This window comes from Panthera pardus, unplaced genomic scaffold, assembly GCF_024362965.1.
Source record: "Panthera pardus isolate Hobbes unplaced genomic scaffold, ASM2436296v1 HiC_scaffold_10, whole genome shotgun sequence".
NCBI lineage: Eukaryota > Metazoa > Chordata > Mammalia > Carnivora > Felidae > Panthera > Panthera pardus.
This window is the reverse complement of record NW_026526655.1, coordinates 95,541,942-95,555,953: the sequence shown is the minus strand read 5'-3', so window position 1 is coordinate 95,555,953 and position 14,012 is coordinate 95,541,942. Positions and strand designations below refer to the sequence as shown.

Below are 14,012 nucleotides of genomic sequence, written 5' to 3'. Positions count from 1 at the left end.
TGTAGAATCCAGGGAGGGAAGGAAGAAAAAGAAAGAGAGATGGGATTCATTTATCGAGAGCCTACTATATGCCAAGTATACCTAAATACTTTTCGCATATTTTATTTCATCTCCAAAATAGACTCCTGAGGCAGCATCATGCTCATAGATAAAGAGGCTGAATTCAAATGGCTAAGTGACTTGTCCAAGGTCAAAAAAAAACCAAGTGGTAGACTCAGAAGGCTACCTATAACCCATTCTGCAAAGGACACTGAGACTCAGGACATTTATTAAAGTTGCATGCACCTGTAAATGGGTGAGCCCCAGTCTTCCCTCACTGGGCTTCACTGCTGGAATGCCCCTAGTGTTTAAAAGCCCCTGGACTGCACCACTCGGGAGGATGCTTCATCATGTGAACATTTGCACACTAACCCCGACCTTGCTAGAATATTATTTATGGCCACGATTAACCTGTCTCCCTCGCTCCTTTCTCCCTTTGGGCCGCGGAATTGAAAGGTTGCTAGAAGTCCTCTCCCACAGAGTTGAGAGTTTGCAGACGGCCCCTGAAAAGCTGGGGCGTTCCGAATTGGCTGAGCGCTCTGCCTGGGAGGGCGGGGAGTTTGCCCAACGTCTCTGACCAGAATCCTTGCCTTTAGGAGCCGAGAGCCCAGAAGCAGGGAGAAGTTGGAGAGGTTAGGCAGGGGGGTGTTGGAAGAAACTGCGGACAGACCCTCGCCCTGGTAGGCTAAGCCCCCGAGGAGTGTTTCTGCCGCGTCCGAGCCGTGTGTGGACGCGCCGCGCGCGGCCCCGCCAGGGCTGGGAGTTTGTAGACCGTCCCTGCCGCGGCCCGCTCGGCGGCGGCCCTGCGGCTCCGGCGGCAGCCGCGGCGGCCCCGGGCGCGATCCAACCCAGGTAGCCGCGCCGCAGGCTCGGGGCGCCGCGACCCCGTGCCCCGCCGTGTCGTGGGCCCCGCGGGGACAGCGGCTGGCGGGCGCTCCCTGCTGCTACTGCTGCTGCTCAACAAGGAGGTGAGAGCTACTGGGTCGGGGAGATCGCGTCGGGCTTGCCATCCCCGCGGGGAGATGCACGCAGAGGGGACCACGGAGGGCGCGGGGAGCTGAGCGCGGGCGGCGAGAGCCTGCACCGAGGGCGGCGCGGCCAGGGGCTTCCGCCCGCCGCCTGCGTGGGTGCCCTGGCTGCAGCCGCTCTGCGGGACCCGGGAGTGCAGCGGGGGACGCGCCTTGAGGCGCCCACCTGCCCGGGGCAGCCCTCCCCAGGGGAGGCAGGAGGCCCCCCAGGGCCCTTTAGGAAAAGGACTGACCAGAGGAGGCTTTGGGGGCGCGGACCGGAGGCGAGCTGCCGGGGATGGCAGATGGGCGCTCGGACCTCGGAGGAGGCTGGTGGGGTCGCGCTGCGGGTTTGGGCCGAGCTGGGGTCCCCGGGACCCGGGCGCGCAGGGCGGGCTCCGCCACCGGCCATGGGAGAGGAAGAAGGGAGGTTGGCCCCAGGCCCAGAAGAGAAGGGATGCGGCGGCCGGAGCCGCCGGGCTGGGGGACCAAGGAAGCCCGAGGAAACCCCCACCCCTAGGGGCCAGCCTCCGGCCCCGCGATCCCACCCGCGCGCTCCGCCAGGCTGCCTGGCCGAAGAGGCTGCGGGGAGCGCAGAGCCCACACCCGCGCACACACTCCCCGAGAGCATGCTCAGTGCGGCCCTGGGAACTTCCTGCCGAGTCGCGAGCCGCCCCGGCCCCCTCCGGGTCGGCTGCGAGCTAAGTTGGGGGAGACCGAGCGCGTGGGTGGGGGGCGCGGCGCCCGCCTGTAGCCCTTTGGTGCCCCTGGCCCCTGCCTAGCCTTTGCTCAGCTCCCGACGCTACTCGCGCCGACCGCCCCCGCGGCTGGGAACGGGGGTGTGGATGTCATCCCTCGCTCCCCGAGGCCAGGTCCGAGGCTGGGAGGCCAGAGGCCTGGCGGTGTGGTCGGACCCGCTCTCTATGCACTCGCTGAGCGCGCGGACCTCGCGCAGGGAGCAGACTGGGTGGAAGGGGGTGTGTGAGCCGGGGACGTTCGCGCACACACTTGCTGTCACACACAAAGCCGTGGTTTCGTAGCTACCGCGCGCAAGAGGGAAGAGGTGGCGCTTGCATTGTCCAGCCGCGTTGCGAGCGCCAGCGGGGTGCTCTGCGGGAACCAGGCGATGCTTGAGGTTCTCAGATGCCGGGGTCGGGGTCTAGAGCCCGGTGCTCCTGGTTCTGACTGCCAAGCCCCGCGCAGGGGAGGGCACAGTTTGTTTGCACCTGGCTGTGGCCGCCCGTTTAGGGAAGGTTGGGCATTTATGGAGCTGTGAAGTTGGGGAGGGGAAGGCTAAGGTTTGTACCCGGCTCGGTGGGATGGCCCGGTGCACCTGGAAACACAATTCAGATTCGAGCATGAGCAGCAGGATCTCATTCTAAAGAGAGGCAAGTGGGTGGCTGGTGCCCCTGCCTGTGTTCATTATCAGGACCTGAGCAACTTCGCTGGGTTTTCTCCTCCAGCACCCCCTCCCCACCCACCACCATGTTAGCTACTGCATCACCCTTATCCTGATCCTTGACGCAGGATCAGACCTGCCTTGTTTTGATTCAATAAAACAAAAAACAGTTTTTCGCGGTGGGCAAGCCCATCACAGATCTGACTTAATAAATGAGTTTTCACCACCACCCCCACTTTCTGCTTTCCTACAAATTCTTCTTGTTCTTGTTCTTGTTCTTGTTCTTGTTCTTGTTCTTGTTCTTGTTCTTGTTCTTGTTCTTGTTCAGGGCTGAGGTAAGCAACCTTAACTTTGTCAGGATTAGAGTGACACTCCATTTTCTAGAGGCCTTTTTAGTTTTCTCCCAGTTACCAACTCAATATAGTCGGAGTGAAGTGGAGAGGTTCTGAAAAAGGCCATGATAGAGGAGGGTGAAGAGGGTGACCCTTCTGCCCCTTCTAGGTGCTGCGACAAGAGGAGAAGCGAGTGCCTCTGCCTGACACCCACACTCTGGCAGAGCTGGGTGCTGGCTTTTCCTTTGGTCTCCACCTTTGTTCCAGCTTGCCTGGGTTTGGGACACTTGTGACCAGAATCACTAGGAGAAAGGAGTCTGCAGGCCTGGGTTGGGGCTTTGGGGGTTTGCACCTACAGGAGCAGTTGCCGGCTGGTGTTAAGGCGGACTGCGATGGCGGGAGACTGGGGGCTCAGACTCTGCCCATATCTGTCAGTGGCATCTGGGTGCTCCAGCCGTGCTGCAAAGCAGCTCAGGGGCTTTGTGATCCCAGCAGTGCACATTTCAAGTGCTTTGTGTTCCAAGTGTGAATAGAGCAGACATATACACTCACACGTATGTATGTATATGTACATTCTCATAAAGAAGTATGTGCCTATGCAATATTCTTCAGTAGCATCTTGGAGCTGGAAGGGACCTCATTTCAGGAGAGCACAGGAATTCAAATTTTCTCCCTTCCCATTCAGTTTCTCAGTTTAAAAATAACTAAGCCAGCCTTCTGCCCAGCTGGCCTCCAAAAGCATTGAAATGCTAGTCCCCCTGTGATTCTAGCCCAAGGGGAGGCCTTTGGTTCCTCCCTTAGAAGTGTGGCTCCTCAGAGTCCATTGTAGATGTCCCTCACTTAACATCACCTTTCCAAATGCTCCATGTGGCTTGGGATCTAAGTCATTGCGGAGTCACCCTCAGATTGATTTTGGCAGGGGACAGACAGTGACCGGTATGTGCAGCAGAGATGTCCAGAAAACTGCATAGAGCGGTCATCATAAGACTTGGGTTGGGAGGTTCATGTCCTCTCTCACACTTGTGATCATCCAGGTGGGTAGTTGCCCTGCTCCTTGCCAAAAGATGTAAAAAGTAGTGGGTACTCATTTTATTCCCTCCTCCTTGTGTCTTTCGGCCTTCTGGGTCCAGAAAGGAGGGGTGGTGGTGGGGGGTGGCTTTCTTTGTTGATATTATTGTAGTGAATATCAGGAAAGCATATACTGCCAGGAGCTTTGTCTCAGAGGGTTTATTGTGATGAGTGTCAAAGTTTGAGAAAGGGTCCTTGTGTCAGGTGATCAGTTAGTTGATAGTTTTGGCTGAAGGAAGATGTATGTGTTCCAGAATCCAGGTACTTTTTAAAAAAGAAAGGGAATAATTTTATATTGGGGGAGGATGCCATTGTGGGTGACAGTTGAGAGGTTTGGGTCACAAATAAATCTGGTACTTGTCAATGCAAGTTTTACTAGGCTGCCTTTAAAGTTCTCAAGTGCTTTGAAGTATAGAGTCACTCCTAATAACCAGAAGATAATTGTACTTTCTAATTTGTTTGAAATTGAGTAAAGATCTCCCGACCCTTGTTAAAGTTTCTTTCTTTAAAGATTTTTTTAAATGTCTTTGTTTTCTTTTTTTTTTTGAGAGAGAAAGAGAGAGAGGGAGAGAACTAGTGGGGGTAGGGCAGAAAGAGAGGGAGACACAGAATCCAAAGCAGACTCCAGGCTCTGAACAGTCAGCACAGAGCCCAACATGGGGCTTGAACTCACAAGCCGTGAGATCATGACCTGAGCCAAAGTCGGACACTTAACTGACTGAGCCCCCTGGTGCCCCTTAGAGTTTCTAATCTAAGTCTTGTCTCTGTGGTATCTTGCATCTTGTGTCAACATCAAAAATCTGAGCATGGTGTGACCTCTGCCAGCTGCAGGTGTGTTCATTGAGTGTTTATATGGCAGCTGCCATGAGCCATGCCCTGTGCCGGTGCTGAGTATAAAGACGTCCTTCTTCAAAATTACCTTCTCACTTTTAATTTATCTGACCTTCTCTTTCAGTGTGTTAATGCAAACTAATAGCTCTTGGAAGGTCGCCAAGTTGGGTCCCAGGAGCCTTAGTGCTTTTAACCATGTTCTCTGTCGGCTGGAAGCATGGGGACTTGAGCTGTGTTTGCCCACTTGGGCTGTGTTATTTATTTTTTCTTTCATTGCTTAAATTCATGTTTCCCCGACTTTGTCGCATCTGGAAAGCTGTATGTGTGCAGGAGAGGGGTTGGAAGAATCACTTTATTTCTTCAAAATCCCGGAGCTGTCTTGTCTGAACACATAACTTTCTGCAAAGAGAACAGGAGCCTTTCTGTCGAGGCCGTTTGTCAGGTCTGAAAAATCTGGACAGGCCATGGGGATCAGCTTTCATGGCTGGGTTTGGTGGCGTTTTCCCTGTAAACCGCCCCCACCCTGCGATGCTTGTGTTAAGGCCTGCTGGACCTTGGCCCCAGCTGGGGAGGTTATATATGATGGCTAAGGAGTATTTCTCAACCCTGTTGGCCATGCATGAATTTAGGAGTGAGGTGTATCTAAGTACTTTATTACTTGCAAGAGTTAAATACTGGTGTTTGCATTTGATTCACTTTTTACCCCTAGAATAGAATAACAGCGTCACTTTTGCATCCCTCTGTGATTTTTGTGGCTGGCCCTGGAGGGAACGTGTGCCACCCACCCACTCCTGTCTAAGCTGCAGTCCTTAGTGTTGTAGTTCTGAGCAGAGACGGCTTCTAAGTCCTGTCATGCTGGTGAGATGCTTTTCATAAGTATCCTACACAGAACAGTCTTCCACTATAATAGTTTTGGAAGTATAATAGTCTTTCATGTCTCAGTCCACCCATGGAAGTGTGTTGTGTTGGTGATCATCACAGATATTATGTGTCTTAGTGGAGAAGTGTCAAGAAGAGGTGAGCAAGAAAATAGAGATGGGATGAAAAAAAATTACCTTCTGTAATTGACATGGTTGCAAATGTTTCTTTTGTATTTCCTTTACTCTTTGCTACAACAGTAAGGTGGATACTATTGTTATCCCCATTTTATATATTGGGAGACTGAGACCTTTGCAAGGTCGTGAAACCTGGCCCAGGTCACAGCTGGCAAGTGGCTGGGCCAGGATTCGAACCCAGGTGGTCTAGGTCCGGAGTCCATACTAGCTGTGCTATGCTTAGTTAAGGCTAGCAAGCTCACCCTGTTCCAGCCAGCCCTTCCTTTCCAACCAAAGCCAAGAGGCAGCTTAGACACTCAGGGGTTGAAAAGCAGCTCAGGGAGATTCCTCCTGATTCCTTCTCTTTCTAGCTGAGGGCATAGAGGTGCAGAGGGAGAAGGGCTTATCAGCCAGTGGGCAGTAGTGACAAAGCTGGGTTTCACTTCTGACCCTTGGTCTGTAGGAGCAATTGATAACAACTGATAACAGATGTGTACCTGCTTTGTCTTCAGAAATGATTCAGGAAGCAAATGTGATAGTTTGTCATTTGACATCTGTCTCTCCCATCCTAGAACCCCCTGTAGGCACACATCCGACTTCACCTTGGAATCTGGTGGGGAGCAGGTGGTATGTCCACATCTTTTTACCATCCCCATGTGGGAGAATCTGAGCAACTTATATTATACCTTTAAGTGAGGTATTCCCTTCTGAATGTTAAGTTTGACATTTTAAGAATACAGTCTGGAATCGATTTTACATTTCACTCTTAAATTCTCTCTCTCTCTCCTTTTCTGTGTGTGTGTGTGTGTGTGTGTGTGTGTGTGTGTGTGTATGTGTGTCTGTCTGTTTCTGTCTGTCTATGTGTGTCTCAGGGCTTCTGGCCCCACTCAGCATTGATTTCCATTCTATAGGAGCATGGGGTAGGCAAGGGGTGACCTGGTAGAGGCCTCAGGGCTTCTAATAAAGGGCCCATGAGGACAATCCCACAGTGTCTGTGGATTCCTGGAAGGATTGCTGAGGCCCTGAAAAATATTCCTCTGACCACTGGAATTACCATACTTGGTGGAATCTTGCAGTTGGATGCAACAGCAAGCACCATTTCCTTTCATTTTATTCCTTGCGTATGACCAGCATTGCATTGGGCATCCCGGGGCTCCTGCCTGTTCCAGATTCTGAGTGTTTCTGGTTAATAAGTAGTCCCTAGGTGCTCAAGGAGTTTAAAGTCTAGGCCTGGTCAGGGCCACACAGAAGAGTTAAGTTCAGTTAGGAGGTAGTATGCAAATGAAGAACACATTAAGTCAGCCCTTGTGACCACTTTGGGCCTCAGTTCTTCTGTGGAAAAGTAAGAGGGGATTGAATGAGCTCCAAAGTTCTGTTCAGTCCTAACGTTGTATAATCCCATACATATGGCAAAGGAGGTGTGGCATGAAGAAAGAAAATTCCCTTACTGAATAAAAAAAGATTGAGGAAAACTCAAGTTGTTTTTGCTTTTGCTGGTAGACTCCCTGTAGTAGACAGTTGAAATGCTTACCTAAGAGGAACCAACCCTCTATTATCACTATTCTTCTGGGATGTTTATTTTTGTATATTTAGAAATAAAAAGCCTTGGTCCTTACTACTACACCTAGAAATAACCTGTTTCCCCTAGTGAAGCTGTTTTTTCCTTTGGGAACTTGAGATTCAAAGAGCAGAAGATGACCAGGCTCGCGGAGTTCTGTGGTTATGTGGCACCGTGCCCTGGGGAACGAGGCTAAGGATTTACCCTGCCGCAAGCTGGGCCAAATTCTGTGTACATACGTTCATTACAGCTTCCCCGCCAAACAACTACATTAAAAGAACAGGCAGTTTGATATCAATCTCCTTGTAGGTCCTTTTTTTTTTTTTTTTTTAACCATCTGTTATTTTCACTTCCGATTTTTTTAATTTACTAGTGCTCCTGCCAGTGAGTTTTCTACATGACCGACTCTTTCTCTTATGCATGTTTTTTTAGGAGAGCTCCACCTCTGCCTCATGCTAAGTAGGATCTTTCTGTGTTCCTTGGGTGTGTTTCTTGATATTTCTTTCCTATTTCTGTGGGATTTCCCTCACCCCCTCTCCTGTAATTTTTCAGAGCCACCGGGGTTAGAGGCAGAACTAAGTGGGGATTTGGAGGGGAAGGGCCTCCCAAGGGGACATTTTGTGGGTGATCTTTCACTAGCCATCATTTAGGACATACAGATGTAATTCTCTTAGGTGAATGTTACCATTTTTCTTCTATAGTTTCACCATTCCTTTTTTGTTTCTTATTTAATTTTCTGAGGTCCAATAAGCTTCAGAAAGGGAAAGTTGTTTCCTAGGTTGGCTAAAAAAAACAATGCATCTAGCCCCAAGGACCTCTCAGAAAGGAGTATAGAGCTCTAGAAGGCACCCTCCCATAGGACCTGTGCCCCTGGCCGCTCACATAATCAGCTGGGCATCCTGGCATCCTGGGTAAACTTCCACCGTGACAGGCGGGCCTGTCTGCAGTTAGCCGGCTGTCTACGTGCAGGTCAATTCAACGTTCTGTGATTCTGGTTCTTCATGTGTCATACGAGGCATCTCTTAGCTTCTCCTACATACGTGGGATTCTTCTAGTATGCCTTCTTGGCTGGGTTCAGCATGCTTATCTAACTCTTCTTTCCTTTACTGTCCTTAATATTCTAGGTGTTTTCCTAGTTTTGAGGGCCTCTTTGGTTGTGCTTGTTTACAGTTCTGTTGTTTAAATCAATCAGAGGACTTTTTGTGGACATTTTTTCCATAGTGAGAGCACAATTCTTGGGCTCATGAAACCCAACAAACTGGTACTACTGTGTGAAATTGTGTGTGTATTCATGTCTACGCTGTTAGCACTCTTTGCCTCATTGTTCTGTTATCTACAACAAGAAGTAGGAGTGGTCAGATTGGAGCTGCAGATCTGGAGTAGCCCTCAGTTAAAAGAAGTCTCCAGAAAGTTGGTGTGGAAGGATTTTGTTAATACTGTTTTTCTCCTATCACAGGCTTATCAGCTGTAGCTAGGATGTCTTTGGAGATTCTATGGCTAATGATTTTATTACACTCTCCTATAGACTGCAGTAAAGTGTTTTCCATGATAATGAGTTGCTTATTCTATCATAGTGCCTTTTCTCTAATTGCCCCTAAAACAGAATCAGATACAGCTTTCCATTTTTGATGCCGTGCCTGGTTAGTGTTCTCCGAGTTCCGGTTTCTTCCTCCCACTCCAGTGACTTTGAGAGAGACTTTTCTGTTTCCTCATCGTCAGCCTTTAGTATGAAGATTATAAGATTACGCAATCTTTCTATATATAACCACAAATTTAGTGGCATAAAGCCACACAAATTTATTGTTTTATATTTCTGTAGGTCAGAGAGACAACACAGGCCCCTTCAGCTAAGACCAAATGTCCACTTCTTCTGGAAACTCTAGGGAAGAATCCACTTCCTTGCCTCTTTCAGCTTCTAGAGGCCACCCACATTTGTAGGCTTGTGCCCCCTTCCTCCGTGGTCAGAACCAGTGATGCTGAGCTGAGTCCTTGTCCCTCTGCCATCAACTTGGCTCTCTGATGATAGCTGGGAAAGGTTCTCTGATATTAAGGATCTATGTGATTAGATTGGGCCCTCCCGGATAATCCAGGATAATCTCATCTCAAGGTCCTTAAGGTAATCCTGTGTGTCCTGTAAGGTAGTGTGTTCACAGGTTCCAGGGATTAGGACGTGAACATCTCTGGGGCCATTTTTCTGCCTCCCACAGTGCTCTAAAATCTTTGTAAAGAAGTTTGTATGTTTGTTTGTTTGTTTTACTGTTTATGTAGATCTCCTTCTTTCTGTTGAGGAACTTTACTGTCATAGGAAATTTAGGCAAATTCCCCTCATCTTTTTGAATATATTAAAGTCAGCTATTTGCAAAACACTGTATTTAGGATTTAAGTCCTGCTTTGGTTGGACATTGAGCTATGCACATTTATGTGTCGAGCCTTGTGTAATTATCACCAGTCCTACTTCTGTGAGGAAACCGAGGTACTAAGGAAACTTGCCCAGGGTCATGAAGCCAGAATGCAAAAGTGGATCTCATTGATTGTGAAGTCTGTGTTCTTTTCACTCTGTCTTTCTGCCTCAGAAGTGATAATGGAAAAACAAAATGAGAAATGGTAAGGGAAATGTAAAATAATGTCAAATTTCTCTACTTCTGCCAACATGATAACAGACAATAAATATTGCCTGTGGTAGATTAATTGCACTGATGGCCCCAGTTAATGGCTTCCCTGTCCCTACACTTTTTGCCTTATAACTCTATAGTGCCCTTTTCTTTCCTCCCCCCTCCCCCCCCCCTCCCCGGGAGTGGCCATGTGATGCTTTGGCTAGTGGGATGTTAGCAAATATCCTGTGAACAGAGTTTAAAAGAGCCTGCATGTTTCTGATTGCCTTTTACACAGCTGGACTTGCTCTCTTAGATCCCTGCCACCACCTGGCAAACATGCCTAGGCTAGCCTAATGGAGAGTTCTGAGAGACACACGGGATGAGCCAAACTGTGTCAGCTGAGGCAATCCTAGACCAGCCAGCCTCCAGCTGAACTGTTGGGTGCTTAGAGTCTCCTGAACATGCCTTGGCAAGGTCAGGTGAATCTGTCCTAGATCACCAGAACCATTCAGCTGACCTGTAGAGCTGTAGAAATAATCGATGATTGTTGTTTCAAGCCACTGAGTTCTAGGGAGCTTTGTTACACAGCAACTGCTAACTGATACACCCCTCATCTCAGATGTTTGAATAGCATAAGAAGTATTTTTAATGTCTGTTTGAATATCATTTTGGACTACTCATAACTAATTAATATTTTTATATTTAAATGTTTATTTGGGGGGGGAGGGGCAGAGAAAGAGGGAGACACAGAATTTGAAGCAGGTTCCAGGATTTGAGCTGCCCGGCCCAAGAGCCTGATGTGAGGCTTGAACTCACGGACTGCGAGATCATGACCTGAGCTGAAGTGTGACGCTTAACCGACTGAGCCACCCAGGCGCCCCTAATTAATATTCTTTTAACACATTTAATACATTTTAAAATATTCTTTTAAGGTTATAGTTTAGGCTGGAGAACTTGCCCATTGTATCTACCCTTTTTCTTTTTTTTCTTTTCTTTTCTTTCTTTTCTTTCTTCTTTCTTTCCTTCCTTCCTTCCTTCCTTCCTTCCTTCCTGAATGTCCTTTAAATTCTTATCAGTTTAAGTCCAAAGCAGACTTGCTTTTCCTCCTCAAAGTATTTGTTATTTCTAGTACAGTGGGTTTGACCCCAACCTACAGTAATAAACACATATTAATTCTTAACTCACATATACATGTATGTAACAGTAGGAAGAGTTTCAAGAAACAGTAGCTACTCCCCTGCCACTGATGTCCTCAGATGTTTTCTATTCCAGGGGGGCCTGGTCTCTTGATTTTGGCTTAGATTATGATATCACAGTTTGTGGGTTTGAGTCCCATTATCAGGCTGTGAACTGACAGCACAGAGACTGCTTGACTGCTTGGGATTCTCTCTCTCCCTCATTCTCTGCCCCTCCTGCACTGTCTGTCTCTCTCTCTCTCTCAAAATAAATAAATAAACTTAAAAAAGATCTATTCTATTCTATTCTATTCTATTCTATTCTATTCTATTCTATTCTATTCCATTCCATTCCATTCCATTCCATTCCATTCCATTCCATTCCATTCCCTTAAAAAGTGCTGGTCAGGAGACAGCACTATGGCCTGCTGCTTATTTTGTAAATAAAGTTTTATTAGAACACAGCTACTCCTATTTGTTCATGTATTTTTTGTCGCTGCTTTCAAGCTCCAATGGCAGAGTTGAGTAATTGTGACAGAGATCATCTGGCCTTCACAGCCTAAAGTATTTACTACCTGGCTCTTGAAGAAAATGTTTTCTGACCCTTGCACTGAATTGATTTCATAACCCATCAGTTAGTTGCAAACCTTCATTTAGAAGACACTGTTCAGGTGACCTTTAGCTCTTCTGATACTCTTCTGCAGGTTACACTAAACAAATCTGGCACATGTGAAAACTACTTCTTTTCCTGGGTCATACTCAGACTTTCTTTTCTATTAACTTAGATTCAACAATTAAGTTTTTGTGATTTAACATTATATCCGACTGGGTTATATAGGAAACTTTTTAACCATTTCTAAAATGTTTCATTTATGGGGCGCCTGGGTGGCTTAGTCGGTTGAGCGTCTGACTTCGGCTCGGGTCATGATCTTGCAGTCTGTGAGTTCGAGCCCCGCGTCGAGCTCTGTGCTGATGGCTCAGAGCCCGGAGCCTACTTCAGATGCTGTGTTTCCCCCTCTCTCTCTCCCCTCCCCTGCTCGAGCTCTGTCTCTTTCTCTCTCTCCCTCTCTCTCTCTCAAAAATAAATAAACATTAGAAATTTTAAATAAATAAATAAATAAATAAAATGTTTCATTTTAAGAAATATTATCCACCCCCTGCCCCCTTTTCAAATGTAAATGAGGCTTTCTTGTGGAAACTAGCTGGAATTAAAATGGACACAAATTCCATTCAAGTGCTAGTTATTTATTCATTAGATTGCAGCAGTGCTTTTTTTTGTAATATAATGGAGTCCATTAGTGGAAGAAGTAGAGAAACAGTGATCCTGGCCTCTTTCACCACACCTTTCTGGCAACTGGTCATTATTGCCACATTTCTGAATTAGGGTGCTATTATTCCTGAGCATAATACAATTTAAACACATTAAATCATGGACTTTTGGGGTTGGAAACACTTTGGGAAAAAAAGTGTTTTTTCTTTCAGACCCCTGCACTGGGCCCTTAAAGGCCAAATTTTTCTCACACTTAAATTTTCCAACTCTGTCAAGGAAGGACAAAAGTGTTATTTATGTTGTAGGGCTAACGTGATTGATGAGAAGGAGCTGAGGCAGGAAGGGTTTCAGAATGATCTGGATATATCTTTCTAGAATCTGAAATGCCAGGTGAAGAATGGTCACTGGCTCACTTATTTATTGGCAGTAAAAAAGAAATCAAAACAAATGAGTTTCAACTATAGCATGGAGAGTTTACGTAAAATCTGAGAAATGTCCCCCAAATGAGGTAGCTTCTTTGACGTTAGAATAGATTCTCCTGAGAATTTTTTTTTTAATTTTTAATATTTATTTTTTGGAGAGACAGAGAGAACACGTGGGAGAGCACAGGAGACACAGAATCCAAAGCCGGCTCCAGGCTCCAGGCTCCAAGCTGTCAGCACAGAGCTGGACACGGGGCTCACACTCACAAACCGTGAGATCATGTCCTGAGCCGAAGTCGGATGCTTAACAGACTGAGCCACCCAGGCGCCCCTCTCCTGAGTATTTTTGATCCTAGCTGCCTCCCTTAGTTCAGGTGGGTGGTTGGACAGTTGTTATTAGTAAGACCCTCTGGCAACAGAAACCTGATGGAGCTTGCTTCAATAAAAGTGGAGAATTCACATTAGGGCTCCAGGAGCAGGAGGCCACAGTCCATCTTAATTCTCCCCCTGCTTTGTGTTTTTGTTTGTTTGTTTGTTTGTTTTTTGTCCCAAGGACAGGACTCTTGGTAATAGCATTAGCTACAGGGGAAGCCACCCAGAAAGACTAATCTTTCCCTTGTAACACAAATTCCAGTTTCCTGGGCAGTATCTCTTCAGTGGCCCAGCTTGACATCACCCAGAAGTGGCCAGAACTGGAAATTGCATTGTGGATTTGGGCTAGCTCCAGGGAGTCTTATGGGGGGCTTTTTAGAAATTTCTGGGGGTAGTTTTTGTTGTTAATGATTGAGGAGTACTACTAGCATTTATTGGTGGGGACCCAGGATGCTAACCATCTATGATGGGTAGGACAGTCTTGCACTCCAAAATGTATCCCATGTCCCACTATGAGACAGTCATGGACAACAAAGCCTGTTTACTACCAGAACCTAGAAACCTATTTTAAAAGAAAACAAAGAACATTTTGTATGTTTTACTTAGCATTGACTTTCTCAGCTGAGGAAGAAGGATTGTGCTTTGTTTTGTTGGGAAATTTACCAAGAGGTGTTTTCCATTTTGGAAAAACATACCACCCATGGCATCACCATGTTACCGTGTCAGTCCACATTTGTAGCTGACCCATTTGTTTTTTTTATTTGACATTAATACAAAAACATCTAATGACCCCATTATGCCTTCTAGATTTGTCTTGCCCAACTAATTGCATATGGAAATACACGTTAGGTTTGTTATCAGTTATTTTCCTTTTATTCTCATTTATGTTACTCTTAGGGCAACAAGTATAT

The 14,012-nt window shown here is 47.1% G+C and overlaps 1 protein-coding gene across 6 annotated transcripts in view; it reads left to right on the top strand.

Annotated features, from left to right (window-relative positions):
* The first annotated feature begins 636 nt into the window (after positions 1–636).
* The window catches only part of MGAT5 (alpha-1,6-mannosylglycoprotein 6-beta-N-acetylglucosaminyltransferase), a 342,230-nt gene continuing 328,854 nt past the window's right edge, over positions 637–14,012 (top strand). For 4 of the 6 annotated variants that reach the window (XM_019454368.2, XM_019454377.2, XM_053909446.1 and 1 more), the window contains exon 1: positions 894–1,007. The gene's annotated coding sequence lies outside the window, so the exon portion shown is untranslated. Of the gene's footprint in view, positions 720–893; positions 1,008–14,012 lie in introns of those variants that run through there. The other 2 variants (XM_053909465.1, XM_019454374.2) reach the window with 1 other exon arrangement.